This window comes from Phoenix dactylifera, chromosome 10 (genome assembly GCF_051530095.1).
Source record: "Phoenix dactylifera cultivar Ajwa chromosome 10, Ajwa_hap1_PhDact_Kaust_v1.1, whole genome shotgun sequence".
Taxonomy (NCBI): domain Eukaryota; kingdom Viridiplantae; phylum Streptophyta; class Magnoliopsida; order Arecales; family Arecaceae; genus Phoenix; species Phoenix dactylifera.
In genome coordinates, this window is record NC_143199.1 from 27266810 (window position 1) to 27272607 (window position 5798).

The following is a 5798-nucleotide window of genomic DNA, read 5'->3' on the forward strand; positions in this document are numbered from 1 at the left end:
ATTTTATTTTATTTTCAATTTGGGCACTATATCCTAATCATTTTATACTTCAAATGGCCAGATCTCTCTCTTCATACAGCCAGGCAGCCATGCCTATTCTTTTCCAGATAAATGGAAAGAAAGCTGGGACTCATTACACTTGTATTAAAGTATGTTAATCTCCACTTCATTTAACTTAGGTCAACATGTTGTTAACCAAGATCTAGAGGTGAAAATGAGTCCGGCTAAGTTAATTTAAGTTGGTTAAGTAAGATCGAAAACATACAAAATTTTAACTCATAGTTGGCTAGACTCAAGATCGGCTCAGTATCTTCTGAGCGCGAATCATTGTGTCATCCATATGATCCTATTCCAATCAGTTTGCCAGACTCGATCTTTACTGAGCTTAGCCTAATCTGTTAAAGCTAATTTTTATGATTTTTACCAACTATTTTTTGCAAATAATTTAAATAACAAGCACTTAAAATAAAAATAATTATTAAAAAATTCTCATCCAGAATGGAGACTCAATCAAATTGAAATTGTTTTGACTCAAATAGAAGCTCCATCCCTATGATCCATATCAGGCCAGTGTTTTGATCTATACCCGCGCTATTTAAAATTTGGATCAGAAAATCTGATCCATCCCAACTCTAATTAATTTTTATTAACCCAAATTTTATTCAAAAATATATTGGATTTGATCGAGTTGTCAAATTGGGTCGTTTTTTGGTCTCAAGCTGACTCAACTATCACATGCGCAGACCGATGAGAAGTTTCGATTACGGTCCACTCACTCGCACCGGGGAACTCCAGCCACCAACTGCCGCCGGTGGCATTCTCGTAAAACAAAGTAAGTCCCACCGAAATCTAAGACGAGGGGAGGGCATCGCGGTCGTACGGCCGTCCATCTTCGGACGAACCGCAGGATTTCAGCCCCCCGCTTAAATTTAACTTCCGCTGCCAAGTCCCAACCCACAACCCGGCTCTCAACCTCCTCTCCCTGCCGAGCTTACCGCCGCCCCGATCCCCGGATTCCCGTTTGTGCGCCGGAGTCGGAGCACCGCCCCGGGCCGCCGATGAACATGTGGACCGACGAGAACGCCTCGATGATGGAGGCGTTCATTGCCTCTTCCTCCGACCTACCGCCCTTCCACTGGCCGCCGCCGACTGCGCCGCCGTACGCGGCGGCCACGGCGGCCCACGTTCCCTCCTCCTCCTCCTCCCAGTCCACCGTCACCTCGGATGCCTCCCACCTCAGCCAGGAGAGCCTCCAGCATAGGCTTCAAACCTTGATCGAGGGGCCGCGGGAGAACTGGACCTATGCCATCTTCTGGCAGTCCTCCGGCGACGCGGCCTCCAGCGCCACCGTCCTCGGCTGGGGCGACGGCTACTACAAGGGCTGCGAGGAGGACAAGCGGAAGCGCAGGCGCGGCGGTCCGGCGGCGGATCAGGAGCACCGTAAGCGCGTGCTCCGGGAGCTCAATTCGCTCATCTCCGGCGGCTCCGGGGTTGCCGCGCCCGACGACACGGTGGAGGAGGAGGTCACGGACACGGAGTGGTTCTTCTTGGTGTCAATGACGGAATCTTTTGTCGGCGGAACCCGGCTCCCTGGCCAGGCCCTTCTCACCGGAGCGCCGGCGTGGCTCGCCGGAAGGGAGCAGATGGCCGCCTCGCCGTGCGAGCGGGCGCGGCAGGCCCAGGCGTTCGGGCTCCAGACCATGGCCTGCTTCCCCGTAGGCTCCGGCGTCGTCGAGCTCGGATCGACGGAGCGGATCTTGCAGAGCTCCGAGATCCTGACCAAGGTCCGGGCCCTATTCAGGTTTGGAGGCCGCGAGGCGGCAGCCACCGGATCCTGGCCGCCGCCGCCGCCGTGCCAGTCCGAGGGCGAGACCGATCCGTCCGTCCTCTGGGTCCCCGGTCCGATCGTCCACGCCTCTGCCGCTCCCGGGAGCTCGGTCTCGAAGCCCTCTTTCCCGTTCGAAAACCCTATCTCCATCGGTCTCAATGAAAATCCTAGCTCGATCCCGGCCCCCCATCGCTCGCCGCCGCCGCCGCCTCAGAGCAGCAGTACCAATCCCCAGACCCAATCCTTCCTCACGAGAGACTTCAGCTTCTCCGAATTCGGATTGAACGCCTACCCTTCGCCCCCGATCTGCAAGCCAGAATCCGGCGACTTCTCGAATTATGGCGATAGCAAGCGGAATCCTTCCACCCCCGCCGCCAACGGCGGCCTCTTCTTCCACCACGAGATCTCCGCCGAGGGCAAGAACAAGAAATCCGCAGTGGCCACATCGAGGGGGAGCAACGAGGAGGGGATTCTCTCCTTCTCATCAGCCGCCATAGCGACGGCAGCCTCGGCCCGCCCCTCCCCCTCCTCCGGCGGCGCCGGGCTGTTTACGGGCGACTCAGACCATTCCGACCTCGAAGCATCAGTTCGGGAGGTGGAGAGCAGCAGGGTGGCGGAGCCGGAAAAGCGGCCAAGGAAGCGCGGTCGGAAGCCGGCCAACGGCCGGGAGGAGCCGCTCAACCACGTTGAGGCCGAGCGGCAGCGCCGGGAGAAGCTCAATCAGCGATTCTACGCCCTCCGTGCCGTAGTCCCGAATGTGTCCAAGATGGACAAAGCCTCCCTCCTCGCCGACGCGGTCTCCTACATCAGTGAGCTCCGGTCCAAGCTCCAATCTCTAGAGCTGGACAAAGAACGCCTCCAATGCCAAGTTGATGCCCTCAAGGAGGAGAGGGACTCTGCATCGGCCCGCCCGCAGCCGCTGCTCGATCTTGACCCCAAGGCCATGATGAACGGCTGCGGGAGGTGCCACGGGGTGGAGGTGGAGGCGAAGATACTCGGGTCGGAGGCCATGATTCGAGTACAGAGCGACAAGAGGTTCCATCCGGCCGCGAGGCTGATGATGGCTCTCAGGGAGCTTGATCTTGAAGTCAATTATGCCAGTGTCTCAGTGGTCAAGGACCTCATGATCCAACAGGCCACAGTCAAGATGCTGAGCCGGAGCTACACTCAGGAGCAGCTCGCCGCCGCACTCCTCGCCCGAGTTGCCGAGCCACCCCCCCTCCATTGATAAATTGTGAACTTAATGACCACCATGACCACCTCAAGGTTGTTTATGTGTTGGTGATATGTATCTATGGATAGTTTCAGCTAGTCTGCAGTCTCTTTAGCATTGTATGATGAGATGGTAATCTTCTTCTATTAGAGAGAAAGGAGGAGCTGCTGCCCCTGAGAATTTACAGTGAGTGGTGCTTCTTAAGTGATCTGCTGTTGTAGAGGATATAGTGTTTTATAGGTATTGATCTCCATGAAGAAGTGTATAGATATTCCTGCATGCCATTGCAGAGAATCTGTTGTTCTATCCGGTAAACATGCGTGTATGAGTGTAAATCATCTATATTTGAATGAAGTTAGTGGCCTCTGAGATCAAAACGAGTCCTCCTGTTGCCTTCTTTTATGTTCATATCTCTGAGGTGGAAACTTCATTAATCTGGATTCTCGTGTGTCTCTTTTATGGAGAAAAGATTGGATCGACGCCAGCAACAAACCCAAGGGAGTGAGGAGCTGTACTCAGTTCTAGTTTATAGTCATATAGTTTGGTTGTTGTCCTGTGCAGTGGAAACTTGTTATATCTAACTGGTTATTCTTATCTCGTATCTTATCTGGCTTCCTGCATGGGCTGGAACACCCCATCTTAGCTGCAATCCATTACAGCTTCTCAGTAGTTGCTATTAACTGCGAGTTTGCTTCTGTTATGGTTGGCAATTCACAGGTCAAACATGGATTCCACCCAGCTTGGTAGGACGAAACCGATTAAAAGATCCCGCTTTGGTGGACTTTGGTGAAGGGTACTGGATTAGGTGTCTTAGATCTTGGAATGTCGAGCATGCTTCCTTCGAATGCGGCTCGATATGCTTATAACTGGTACTTGATTGTGAACTTATAGAGTATACAGTGTTTCGAGTGATGCCAACTGTTTGGTCTTGTTGGTTCATGCATGGAGGTGAAGCATGGCACAGTGTGCGTGGGTGACCATGCCTCAGAGGAATGGTAGTGGGAGGTGGTTAAGGAAGGAGAATTTGGTATCTAGATGCATCAATTTACTGCAAACCATTAGGAAGTACTCGGTAAGAGAATGACAGGCATGGATGCGAAATTATTGAAGGAATTGAGACGGGAGCAAGGGGATACACCCAAAAACACCCGAAAATAGTTGGAAAGATTGTTGGAAGTCTATTGCTTATCCTTTTGTACTAGAATTCTATTCCTAATTTATCTTTATGTCTTATCCCAATTCATTCTAGTCAGAATAGTTTGGCTTTTAGTGCTAGTTCATTTTAGTTAGATGTATAAGTTTGTTTTTTAGTTGAAGCGAAATATTGATGTTTTTATCTTTTAGTGGTAGAGAGTATGGTTTTATAAATAAGAGGAAAGAGTTACGTGAAGAGTTAGAAAGAATTCTTTTTGATGAAGAAATGTGTCGTAGGAGAAACCAATCTTATTATTTCGGCTTTTATTTTCTTTTAAATAAATTTATTTTTTCTTTCAATTTTTTTCTTTATTTTTATTTGATTTAACTGATGTTTGTTCTGGATCCTGAGTTGATATGGTCGATCTACTTTGGATAGCATGCCGTTCTACAAAAGATTGATTTGATAAAGCAATAAAAAAAGTAAAAAACAATAATTTAAGGGGAAAACCATGATGTTCTTACCTTGTTCCAATTTGGTTAGATCAAATGTAAGTAATAGAATGAATACATTTCCTACATAATATAGAAATGAATGGTAGGGAAAGAAACTGGGACGAGAATCCAACTGAAGTTTTATGACTTGTGAGACTTCATAAAGAATCATGAATGTCAGCCGGATTACTTCCGTAAACAGTCAGCTCACTGAGGTTTTAAATGCTTTGTGGTGTTGTTCGAGAGCTAACTTACAGACACTCCCATTAGGGTCTTTTCTCATCAATGGAGGTGATGCCGTGTGGTTGTGGGATTTTAATGGTGACATGGATTATTTCTGCCCAAAGTCAGCAGAAGTAGTCCTCATGAAACTGGTGATTAACAATAAAAGGCCTCGAGGAAACGAATAGAATTAAAAATGGGCCATTGAGTTGGCTAGGAGACGTTTCCTCCCTCAAACAAAGAAAGTTGCCCCATTAAGTAGAACTAGAACAGTAGTATTACTGTTAAGGAGTAGAGAATGCAGCCATTCTTCTCTCCATTTTTTTCCTTTCATTTGATTATTTATTTTTGGATGGCAATAAGTTGGCTGAGCAAGCCGTAATTATAAGTCCTCTCTTGCATCATAGAGATAATATATGCTAGAATCTGGTGAAACCCCCAAGGAACATGGTTCAACCCAATCTAAGCAGATGGACCCTAGTTATCTAGTGCAATTAGTAAAGCCAATCAGCTGCTTAGTTGTTCTTGTGAACAAAAAATATGGGTGAACAGAAAACTAGCATCCCCCCCTCTCCCAACCCAACCAAATAAAAATAATAAAAAACAGATAGAAAGAAAGAAAATAGGAAAAAAAAAAAGAAGACGAACTTGATTTTCTCGAGTCCTTCTGGAGCCTTGTGTTATAGTATTCAAGTAGGAATTCCTCGGAGAGGTGGATTCATCTCAAGCAACTATTACTAGCAAGACCGGGCAATCACTCTCAACAATCATTCCCACTCCACAATTCTATCACTATTGTCTATTAAGAGTTGATCTAGTCGTACTAGTTTTTATAATTGACTTCTTCTGTGTAATACTAATTGATAGGACCTCATTAAAAAGTACGACAACACCTCATGCATCGAA

The 5798-nt window shown here is 48.0% G+C and overlaps 1 pseudogene across 1 annotated transcript; it reads left to right on the forward strand.

Moving 5' to 3' along the window:
- The first annotated feature begins 820 nt into the window (after positions 1–820).
- Positions 821–3418, forward strand: LOC103714042 (transcription factor MYC2 pseudogene; annotated as a pseudogene). The gene has a single exon (XR_015969426.2). The product of XR_015969426.2 is annotated as a transcription factor MYC2 pseudogene (transcript).
- The last annotated feature ends 2380 nt before the right edge of the window (positions 3419–5798 follow it).